The sequence below is a fragment of the Cetorhinus maximus genome, chromosome 36, assembly GCF_964194155.1.
Source record: "Cetorhinus maximus chromosome 36, sCetMax3.hap1.1, whole genome shotgun sequence".
In the NCBI taxonomy this organism is placed as follows: Eukaryota; Metazoa; Chordata; class Chondrichthyes; order Lamniformes; family Cetorhinidae; genus Cetorhinus; species Cetorhinus maximus.
Window position 1 is genome coordinate 5,847,099 of NC_135914.1, and position 12,624 is coordinate 5,859,722.

Genomic DNA, 12,624 nt, shown 5'->3' on the forward strand with positions numbered 1-12,624 from the left:
TGACAGTTGAACTGAGCTTGTTTATTTCTAAGGGCAACTGATACTGGACCAAATCCCCGACAGGGAATTCGGGAAGAGGAGAAGGGAAAAGGAGCCATTTAACAACAAAGAGGGGAAACTGTTGAATGAGGGAAAAGCGAGCTGGGAATCATTGGCGGAGGGGAGGGAAAATGGGAAGGACCAGCTTTTTACTCTCAAATAATGGTGAAATCCTGGTTTTAATAACTGAAAATATTTTCATTAAAATGTCTCTGACAGCTCAGCAGAGCTGTATCCTCCCATCTCTGACACAGAATGCTACCACAGCAGCTGGATAACCCTTGACTCCCCCCACTTTCCATGTGGACTCTCCCTATAGGATGGTGTGTGTGTGAGAGAGAGAGAGAGAGAGAGGAAAGTGACTGTGGTACCCAGCTCTCTGAGTCTGCATCCCTGCAAGAGCTGTAACCTGCATCTAGCACTGACTGTGGGACCAACCCCTCTCTCAACCATCAGGTAAACAGCCTCATTGCAATTCATCTACCTTTCCATTTATATATATATATAAATATGTATATAAAAAAAGCAGTGATGGTTTTTGTTTTTGGGATTATCAGAGGGAGTTATTTCCAAAAACCTCTCTTGCCTGTTTGTTCGTGTGGCCATTTTGTCCTGAGCATCCTTGGATGATATTTTGTTTTCCCCTGTGCTTGACATTTTGTGAAAGGATTGATTTTAACAACCCTGCGATTTTGGTTCTTGGGTTAATTGAAAAAACGTAACAGCAGCCGTGTGGTCTGCTATGGAATGAAATGTGAAGCTGTGATCTGGGGATATGTATAGAATGGGATTGATGGAATGGGTTGTCGATTTGACCTTGTCAATGCTGATAATTGTCACCCTGCGTACTCTGAGCACACTCGGTCCTGGAGCATTTGCACAGAGAGATTTTAAAGATTTGCTCTGCTAATATGACGAATGTTTTTAATATTTAATCTGATTGTGTCGTGCAGAGGATCGTCAGACATGCTGTGCTTTGAGGGCTCTCCTTGTTAATGTCTGGCTTCTGAAATATTTGAAAAATTCTTCTTGTTCCTCAATATATGAATTTCAGGGACAGTTTGAGAAGGAGAGGCTGTGACAAAGCTGTGGGCTGAGGTGGGAAAGGGAGCTGGGCTTATGCTGAAGTGACACACGACATGCTTCGAACTGTGCTGCTGTTTTTGTGTGTGTTGATTTGAAGATTCGTCCTGACTGATCAAACTGCTGTGGTGGTGGTGGCCATGCAGTTGGATAGGGCAAGCGTTAGATATCCAGGTACAGCTGGCATGGTGGATCCTCATCGCCAACTGTCTCTGTCATGCGATTCAAGAAAATTGCCCCCAGGCACTTCAGTGGACATGGGGCTGCTGAGCATAATGCGACATTACACAGTGTGACCAGAGTCCTGGGCAACAAGGAGGAATGCAGGAGCTTGCAGATGGAAAGGCAAGGAGCAAAAGAGTGGAGGGTGGAGACTGAGAAATGGGGAATGTGGAGAGATGTAAAGGGAAATGGAGCAAAGAGAAACGACGGAGGGGAGAGCGAGAAAAATGGCAGGAGTAAAAGAAATGCACCAGGGGGAGATGGAGGGAGAAAGACAGAGAAATGGAGAGGCAGAGATACAGAAAGGGAAAAGGTCGACAGAGGGATGGAGAGGGGGAGAGAAAGAAACTAAAGGATATGCAAGGAGGTTGAATGGAGTACAACAGGGGTGAAGGGAAGGAGAACTGAGCAGGGAGTAGGAGAGATGGAATTAAAATGGAGAAGCATCAGACAGATGTATAGAAGGTCGAGGGAGGGAAATTCCATACAGAGCCTGAGGTCCTGGTGAATTCCTCAGCACCAGCATATTCCCCTTTCATTTCAATCCCAGTTACGAATATACAAACATGCAAAATAGGAGCAGAAGTAGGCCATTTGGTCCCGTGAGCCTGCTCCAACATTCAATAAGATCATGGCTGATCTGTTTGTGTTTTGATTTCCACATTCCCGTCTAACCCCTGATAACCTCTGATTCTCTTGCCTTGCAAGAATCTATCTACCTCCGCATTAAAAATATTCAGTGACCCCGCCTCCACCACCTTCGGAGGCAGAGAGTTCCAAAGTCGCACAACCCTCTGAGAGAAAAAGATTTCCTCATCTCTGTCCTACAAGGACGACCCCTAATTTTAAAACAGTGCCCCCTAGTTCTGGACTCATCCACGTTCACCTTGTCAAAACCGTTCAGGATCTTATATACTTCAATCAAGTCACCCCTCACTCTTCTAAACTCCAGTGGAAACAAGCCCAGTCTATCCAACCTTTCCTCATCAGACAACCCACTCATTCCAGGTATTAATCTAGTAAACCTCCTGTGAACCGCCTCCAACGCATTTACATCCTTCCTTAAATAAGGAGACTAAAACTGCACACAGTATTCAAGATGTGGTCTCACCAGTGCCCTGTATAACTGAAGCACATCCTTACTTTAATGTTCAATCCCTCTCGTAATAAAGGATAACATTCCGTTAGCCTCCTTAATTACTTGCTGTACCTGCACACTAACCTTTTCTGACTCATGCACCAGAACACCCAGATCCCTCTGCAGCTTGGAATATACTAGAGCAATCACTAGTGGTTACGACAGACCTGGGACTGAGATATCATACCAAGAGAAATGGTGCCTGGCTTTAACATGCCTCCAATAATGTGCTGAGAGGAATATCCTTGTACACAGAGGGCTGTGAGAGGGAACACTATCATTGAAAGACCACATCATTCCCCTCTGCAAATCCATCAGGACAATCAGATTATCAATAGTTTCATTCTGCCTTCTCCACGTCCCGGTCCACACAGATTGAAGGCATCGAATTGCGCAGAGGTACAGGTCCCATGGACATCAGTAAGTTACATCTGAGATATAATCGAGGGGTTCGGGTGGTTTATATATAAAATATCAGATATACAGGGAGTGAGTTACAGACTGGAATCTAATCGAGGGGTTCAAATGGCTTATATATAGAATATCAGATACCCGGGAGTGAGTTACAGGCTAGAATCCAATTGAGTGTTCGAATGGTTTATATAAAATATAACAGCGACTTACAGACTGGAATCTAATCGAGGGGTTCGGGGTGGTTTATGTATAGAATAACAGATACCCGGCAGTGAGTTACAGACTGGAATCTAATCGAGGGGTTCGGGGTGGTTTATATATAGAATAACAGATACCCGGGAGTGAGTTACAGACTGGAATCTAATGGAGGGTTTTGGGATGGTTTATGTATAGAATAACAGATACCCGGGAGTGAGTTACAGACTGGGATCTAATGGAGGGTTTTGGGATGTTTTATGTATAGAATAACAGATACCCAGGAGTGAATTACAGCTTGGAACCTAATTGAGGAGTTTGGGTGATTTATACATAGAGTAATAGATGCCATGGAGTGAGTTACAGACCGGAATCTAATGGAGGGGTTTGGTGGGGTTTATATATAGAATAACAGATACCCGGGAGTGAGTTACAGACTGGAATCTAATCGAGGGGTTCGGGGTGGTTTATATATAGAATTACAGATACCCGGGAGTGAGTTACAGGCTGGAATCCAATTGAGTGTTCGAATGGTTTATATAATGAATAACAGCGACTTACAGACGGGAATCTAATCGAGGGTTTCGGGGTGGTTTATATATAGAATAACAGACACCCAGGAGCGAGTTACAGATTGGAATCTATTCGACGGGTTCTTGTGTGGTTTATATATAGAATAACAGATACCTTGGAGTGATTTACAGACTGGAATCTAATTGAAGTGTTTAGGTGGTTTATATATAGAATAACAGATACCCGGGAGTGAGTTACAGACTGGAGTTTAATGGAGGGGTTCGGGGGGGGGGTTTATATATAGAATAACAGATACCTGGGACTTAGTTACAGACTGGAATCTAATTGAGGGATTTTGGTTTATATATAGAATAACAGATACCTGGGAGTGAGTTACAGACTGGAATCTAATCGAGGGGTTCGGGGTGGTTTACATAGAGAATAACAGATACCCGGGAGTGAGTTACAGACTGGAATCTAATCGAGAGGTTTGGGGTGGTTTATATGTAGAATAACAGATACCCGGGAGTGAGTTACAGACCGGAAAGTAATGGAGGGGTTTGGTGGGGTTTATATATAAAATAACAGATAATGGGAGTGAGTTACATACTGGAATCTAATCGAGAGGTTCGAGGTGGTTTATGTATAGAATAACAGATAAAAGGGAGTGTGTTAGGCTGGTATATAATCAAGGGATTTCGGGGGGTTTATATGTAGAATAACAGATACCCGGGAGTGAGTTACAGACTGGAATCTAATCGAGGGGTTCGGGGTGGATTATATAGGGAATAACAGATCCCCGGGAGTGAGTTACAGACTGAAATCTAATTGAGGGGTTTTTGTGTGGTTTATATATAGAATAACAGACACCCAGGAGAAGGTTAAAGACTGGAATCTAATCGAGGGATTTTTGCGTGGTTTATATATAAAATTACAGATACCCGGGAGTGAGTTACGGACTGGAGTTTAATGGCGGGATTCGTGGGGGGGTTTATGTATAGAATAACAGACACCCGGGAGTGAGTTACAGACGGGAATCTAATCGAGGGGTTCGGGTGGTTTATATATAGAATAACAGATACCCGGGAGTGAGTTACAGACCGGAAAGTAATGGAGGGGTTTGGTGGGGTTTATATATAGAATAACAGATAACGGGAGTGAGTTACATACTGGAATCTAATCGAGAGGTTCGAGGTGGTTTATGTATAGAATAACAGATAAAAGGGAGTGTGTTAGGCTGGTATATAATCAAGGGATTTCGGGGGGTTTATATGTAGAATAACAGATACCCGGGAGTGAGTTACAGACTGGAATCTAATCGAGGGGCTCGGGGTGGATTATATAGGGAATAACAGATCCCCGGGAGTGAGTTACAGACTGAAATCTAATTGAGGGGTTTTTGTGTGGTTTATATATAGAATAACAGACACCCAGGAGAAGGTTAAAGACTGGAATCTAATCGAGGGATTTTTGCGTGGTTTATATATAGAATTACAGATACCCGGGAGTGAGTTACGGACTGGAGTTTAATGGCGGGATTCGTGGGGGGGTTTATGTATAGAATAACAGACACCCGGGAGTGAGTTAGAGACGGGAATCTAATCGAGGGGTTCGGGTGGTTTATATATAGAATAACAGATACCCGGGAGTGAGTTACAGACTGGAATCTAATCGAAGCATTTAGGTGGTTTATATGTAGAATAACAGATACCCGGGAGTGAGTTACAGACTGGAATCTAATCGAGGGGTTCGGGGGGTTTATATATAGAATAACAGATACACGAGAGTGAGTTACAGACTGGAATCTAATTGAGGGGTTCGGGGTGGTTTATATATAGAATAACAGATACCCAGGAGTGAGTTACAGACTGAAATATAATTGAGGAGTTCGGGGTGGTTTATATATAGAATAACAGATACCCGGGAGTGAGTTACAGACTGGAATCTAATCGAGGGGTTCGGGGTGGTTTATATATAGAATAACAGATACCCGGGAGTGAGTTACAGACTGAAATTTAATCGAGGGGTTTGGTGTGGTTTATATATAGATTAACAGATACCCGGGAGTGAGTTACAGACTGGAATCTAATTGAGGGGTTCGGGGGGGGTTTATATATAGAATAACAGTTACCCAGGAGTGAGTTACAGTCTGGAATCTAATCGAGGGGTTTGGGGTTCATTATATTTAGAATAACAGATACCCAGGAGTGAGTTACAGACTGGAATCTAATCGTGGGGTTCGTGGTGGTTTATTGATATAATAACAGATACTTGGGAGTGAGTTACAGATTAGAATCTAATCGAGGGGTTCGGGGTGGTTTACATATTGAGTAACAGGTCCCCGGAATGAGTTACAGACTGGAATCAAATTGAGGAGTTTGGGGTGGTTTATATATAGAATAACAGATACCCCAGAGTGAGTTACAGATTGGAATCTAATCAAGGGTTTCAGGGTGGTTCATATATAGAATAACAGATACCCGGGAGTGAGTTATGGACTAGAATCTAATCGAAGGGTTTGGGGTGGTTTATATATAGAATAACAGATACCTGGGAGTGAGTTACAGACCGGAAACTAATGGAGGGGTTTGTTGGGGTTTATATATAGAATAACAGATAAAAGGGAGTGTGTTAGGCTGGTATCTAATCAAGGGATTTCGGGGGGTTTATATGTAGAATAACAGATACCCGGGCGTGAACTACAGACTGGAATCTAATCGTGGGGTTTTTGTGTGGTTTATATATAGAATTACCGATACCCTGGAATGAGTTACAGACTGGAATCTAATCGAGGCGTTTAGATGGTTTATATATAGAATAACAGATACCCGGGAGTGAGTTACGGACTGGAGTTTAATGGCGGGGTTCAGGGGGGTTTTATATATAGAATAACAGACACCCGGGAGTGAGTTACAGGTTGGAATCTGATCAAGGCGTTTAGGTGGTTTAAATATAGAATAACAGATACCCGGGAGTGAGTTACAGACTGGAATCTAATCGAAGCGTTTAGGTGGTTTATATATAGAATAACAGATACCCGGGAGTGAGTTACAGACTGGAACCTAATCGAGGGGTTCGAGTCGTTTATATATAGAATAACAGATACCTGGGAGTGAGTTACAGACTGGAATCTAATCGAGGGGTTCGGGGTGGTTTATATATAGAATAACAGATACCTGGGAGTGAGTTACAGACTGGAATCTAATCGAGGGGTTTGTAGGTATTTTTATACAGAATAACAGATACCCAGTAGTGAGTTTACAGACTGGAATCTAATCGAGGGGTTTGTAGGTGTTTTTATACAGAATAACAGATACCCAGTAGTGAGTTTACAGACTGGATTCTAATCGAGGGGTTCGGGCTGGTTTATTTATACAATAACAGAAACCCAGGTTTGAGTTACAGACTGGAATCTAATCAAGGGATTCGGGGTGGTTTATAGATAGAATAGCAGAAACCCGGGAGTGAGTTACAGACTGGAATCTAATCAAGGGTTTCAGGGTGGTTTATATATAGAATAACAGATACACGGGAGTGAGTTACAGATTGCAATCTAATCGAGGGGTTCGGGTTGGATTATATATAGAATAACAGATACCCGGGAGTGAGTTACAAACTGGAATCTAATCGAGGAGTTTGGAGTGGCTTATATAAAGAATAACAGATACCTGGGAGTGAGTTACAGACTGGAATCTAATCGATGGGTTCGGGGGGTTTATATATAGAATAACAGATACCCGGGAGTGAGTTACAGACTGGAATCTAATCGAGGGGTTCGGGGTGGTTTATATATAGAATAACAGCTATCCCGGGAGTGAGTTACAGACTGGAATCTAATCAAGGGTTTCAGGGTGGTTTATATATAGAATAACAGATACACGGGAGTGAGTTACAGATTGCAATCTAATCGAGGGGTTCGGGTTGGATTATATATAGAATAACAGATACCTGGGAGTGAGTTACAGACTGGAATCTAATCGATGGGTTCGGGGGGTTTATATATAGAATAACAGATACCCAGGAGTGAGTTACAGACTGGAATCTAATCGAGGGGTTCGGGGTGGTTTACATATAGAATAACAGCTATCCCGGGAGTGAGTTACAGGCTGGAATCTAATCGAGGGGTTCGGGGTGGTTTATATATAGAATAACAGAAACCCGGGGGTGAGTTACAGACTGGAATCTAATCAAGGGTTTCAGGGTGGTTTATATATAGAATAACAGATACCCGGGAATGAGTTACAGACTGGAATCTAATCGAGGGGTTTGGGTTGGTTTATATATAGAATAACAGATACCCGGGAGTGAGTTACAGACTGAAATTTAATCGAGGGGTTCGGTGTGGTTTATATATAGATTAACAGATACCCGGGAGTGAGTTACAGACTGGAATCTAATTGAGGGGTTCGGGGGGGTTTATATATAGAATAACAGTTACCCAGGAGTGAGTTACAGTCTGGAATCTAATCGAGGGGTTTGGGGTTCATTATATTTAGAATAACAGATACCCAGGAGTGAGTTACAGACTGGAATCTAATCGTGGGGTTCGTGGTGGTTTATTGATATAATAACAGATACTTGGGAGTGAGTTACAGATTAGAATCTAATCGAGGGGTTCGGGGTGGTTTACATATTGAGTAACAGGTCCCCGGAATGAGTTACAGACTGGAATCAAATTGAGGAGTTTGGGGTGGTTTATATATAGAATAACAGATACCCCAGAGTGAGTTACAGATTGGAATCTAATCAAGGGTTTCAGGGTGGTTCATATATAGAATAACAGATACCCGGGAGTGAGTTATGGACTAGAATCTAATCGAAGGGTTTGGGGTGGTTTATATATAGAATAACAGATACCTGGGAGTGAGTTACAGACCGGAAACTAATGGAGGGGTTTGTTGGGGTTTATATATAGAATAACAGATAAAAGGGAGTGTGTTAGGCTGGTATCTAATCAAGGGATTTCGGGGGGTTTATATGTAGAATAACAGATACCCGGGCGTGAACTACAGACTGGAATCTAATCGTGGGGTTTTTGTGTGGTTTATATATAGAATTACCGATACCCTGGAATGAGTTACAGACTGGAATCTAATCGAGGCGTTTAGATGGTTTATATATAGAATAACAGATACCCGGGAGTGAGTTACGGACTGGAGTTTAATGGCGGGGTTCAGGGGGGTTTTATATATAGAATAACAGACACCCGGGAGTGAGTTACAGGTTGGAATCTGATCAAGGCGTTTAGGTGGTTTAAATATAGAATAACAGATACCCGGGAGTGAGTTACAGACTGGAACCTAATCGAGGGGTTCGAGTCGTTTATATATAGAATAACAGATACCTGGGAGTGAGTTACAGACTGGAATCTAATCGAGGGGTTCGGGGTGGTTTATATATAGAATAACAGATACCTGGGAGTGAGTTACAGACTGGAATCTAATCGAGGGGTTTGTAGGTATTTTTATACAGAATAACAGATACCCAGTAGTGAGTTTACAGACTGGAATCTAATCGAGGGGTTTGTAGGTGTTTTTATACAGAATAACAGATACCCAGTAGTGAGTTTACAGACTGGATTCTAATCGAGGGGTTCGGGCTGGTTTATTTATACAATAACAGAAACCCAGGTTTGAGTTACAGACTGGAATCTAATCGAGGGATTCGGGGTGGTTTATAGATAGAATAGCAGAAACCCGGGAGTGAGTTACAGACTGGAATCTAATCAAGGGTTTCAGGGTGGTTTATATATAGAATAACAGATACACGGGAGTGAGTTACAGATTGCAATCTAATCGAGGGGTTCGGGTTGGATTATATATAGAATAACAGATACCCGGGAGTGAGTTACAAACTGGAATCTAATCGAGGAGTTTGGAGTGGCTTATATAAAGAATAACAGATACCTGGGAGTGAGTTACAGACTGGAATCTAATCGATGGGTTCGGGGGGTTTATATATAGAATAACAGATACCCGGGAGTGAGTTACAGACTGGAATCTAATCGAGGGGTTCGGGGTGGTTTATATATAGAATAACAGCTATCCCGGGAGTGAGTTACAGACTGGAATCTAATCAAGGGTTTCAGGGTGGTTTATATATAGAATAACAGATACACGGGAGTGAGTTACAGATTGCAATCTAATCGAGGGGTTCGGGTTGGATTATATATAGAATAACAGATACCTGGGAGTGAGTTACAGACTGGAATCTAATCGATGGGTTCGGGGGGTTTATATATAGAATAACAGATACCCAGGAGTGAGTTACAGACTGGAATCTAATCGAGGGGTTCGGGGTGGTTTACATATAGAATAACAGCTATCCCGGGAGTGAGTTACAGGCTGGAATCTAATCGAGGGGTTCGGGGTGGTTTATATATAGAATAACAGAAACCCGGGGGTGAGTTACAGACTGGAATCTAATCAAGGGTTTCAGGGTGGTTTATATATAGAATAACAGATACCCGGGAATGAGTTACAGACTGGAATCTAATCGAGGGGTTTGGGTTGGTTTATATATAGAATAACAGATACCCGGGAGTGAGCTACAGACTGAAATCTAATCGTGGGGTTTGGGGTGATTTATATATAGAATAACAGATACCCGGGAGTGAGTTACACACTGGAATCTAATCGTGGGGTTCGGGGTGATTTATATATAGAATAACAGATACTTGGCAGTGAATTACAGATTGGAATCTAATCGCGGGTTTCGGGGTGGTTTATATATTGAGTAACAGGTCCCCGGGAGTGAGTTACAGACTGGAATCTAATCGAGGGGTTCGGGGTGATTTATATATAGAATAACTGATACTTGGGAGTGAATTACAGGTGGAATCTAATCGCGGGTTTCGGGGTGGTTTATATATTGAGTAACAGGTCCCCGGGAGTGAGTTACAGACTGGAATCTAATCGAGGGGTTTGGTGTGGTTTATATATAGAATAACAGATACCCAGGAGTGAGTTACAGGTTGGAATCTAATCAAGGGTTTTAGGGTGGTCCATATATAGAATAACAGAAACCCGGGAGTGAGTTACACACTGGAATCTAATCGTGGGTTTCGGGGTGATTTATATATAGAATAACAGATATTTGGGAGTGAGTTACAGATTGGAATCTAATTGCGGGGTTCGGGGTGGTTTATATATTGAGTAACAGGTCCCCGGGAGTGAGTTACAGACTAGAATCTAATCAAGGGTTTCAGGGTGGTTTATATATAGAATAACAGATACCCGGGAGTGAGTTACAGACTGGAATCTAATCGAGGGGTTCGGGGTGGTTTACATATAGAATAACAGCTATCCCGGGAGTGAGTTACAGGCTGGAATCTAATCGAGGGGTTCGGGGTGGTTTATATATAGAATAACAGAAACCCGGGGGTGAGTTACAGACTGGAATCTAATCAAGGGTTTCAGGGTGGTTTATATATAGAATAACAGATACCCGGGAATGAGTTACAGACTGGAATCTAATCGAGGGGTTTGGGTTGGTTTATATATAGAATAACAGATACCCGGGAGTGAGCTACAGACTGAAATCTAATCGTGGGGTTTGGGGTGATTTATATATAGAATAACAGATACCCGGGAGTGAGTTACACACTGGAATCTAATCGTGGGGTTCGGGGTGATTTATATATAGAATAACAGATACTTGGCAGTGAATTACAGATTGGAATCTAATCGCGGGTTTCGGGGTGGTTTATATATTGAGTAACAGGTCCCCGGGAGTGAGTTACAGACTGGAATCTAATCGAGGGGTTCGGGGTGATTTATATATAGAATAACTGATACTTGGGAGTGAATTACAGGTGGAATCTAATCGCGGGTTTCGGGGTGGTTTATATATTGAGTAACAGGTCCCCGGGAGTGAGTTACAGACTGGAATCTAATCGAGGGGTTTGGTGTGGTTTATATATAGAATAACAGATACCCAGGAGTGAGTTACAGGTTGGAATCTAATCAAGGGTTTTAGGGTGGTCCATATATAGAATAACAGAAACCCGGGAGTGAGTTACACACTGGAATCTAATCGTGGGGTTCGGGGTGATTTATATATAGAATAACAGATATTTGGGAGTGAGTTACAGATTGGAATCTAATTGCGGGGTTCGGGGTGGTTTATATATTGAGTAACAGGTCCCCGGGAGTGAGTTACAGACTAGAATCTAATCAAGGGTTTCAGGGTGGTTTATATATAGAATAACAGATACCCGGGAGTGAGTTACAGACTGGAATCTAATCGAGGGGTTCGGGGTGGTTTACATATAGAATAACAGCTATCCCGGGAGTGAGTTACAGGCTGGAATCTAATCGAGGGGTTCGGGGTGGTTTATATATAGAATAACAGAAACCCGGGGGTGAGTTACAGACTGGAATCTAATCAAGGGTTTCAGGGTGGTTTATATATAGAATAACAGATACCCGGGAGTGAGTTACAGACTGGAATCTAATCGAGGGGTTCGGGGTGGTTTATATATTGAATAACAGATATACGGGAGTGAGTTACAGACTGGAATCTAATTGATGGGTTCAGGGGGTTTACATATAGAATAACAGATACCCAGGAGTGAGTTACAGACTGGAATCTTAATTGAGGGGTTTGGGGTGGTTTATATATAGAATAACAGATACCCAGGAGTGAGTTACAGACTGAAATATAATTGAGGGGTTCGGGGTGGTTTATATATAGAATAACAGATACCTGGGAGTGAGTTACAGACTGGAATCTAATCGAGGGGTACGGTGTGGTTTATATATAGATTAACAGATACCCGGGAGTGAGTTACAGACTGGAATCTAATTGAGGGGTTCGGGGGGGTTTATATATAGAATAACAGTTACCCAGGAGTGAGTTACAGTCTGGAATCTAATCGAGGGGTTTGGGGTTCATTATATTTAGAATAACAGATACCCAGGAGTGAGTTACAGACTGGAATCTAATCGTGGGGTTCGTGGTGGTTTATTGATATAATAACAGATACTTGGGAATGAGTTTCAGACTGGAATCAAATTGAG

General features: G+C 42.4%; 1 protein-coding gene across 1 annotated transcript in view; it reads left to right on the forward strand.

The window, feature by feature from the left end:
• Nucleotides 1-362: 362 nt before the first annotated feature.
• sv2a (synaptic vesicle glycoprotein 2A) overlaps nt 363-12,624 on the forward strand; it is a 56,049-nt gene continuing 43,787 nt past the window's right edge. Inside the window, exon 1 of the mRNA XM_078534079.1 lies at nt 363-495. The gene's annotated coding sequence lies outside the window, so the exon portion shown is untranslated. The remainder of the gene's footprint in view (nt 496-12,624) is intronic.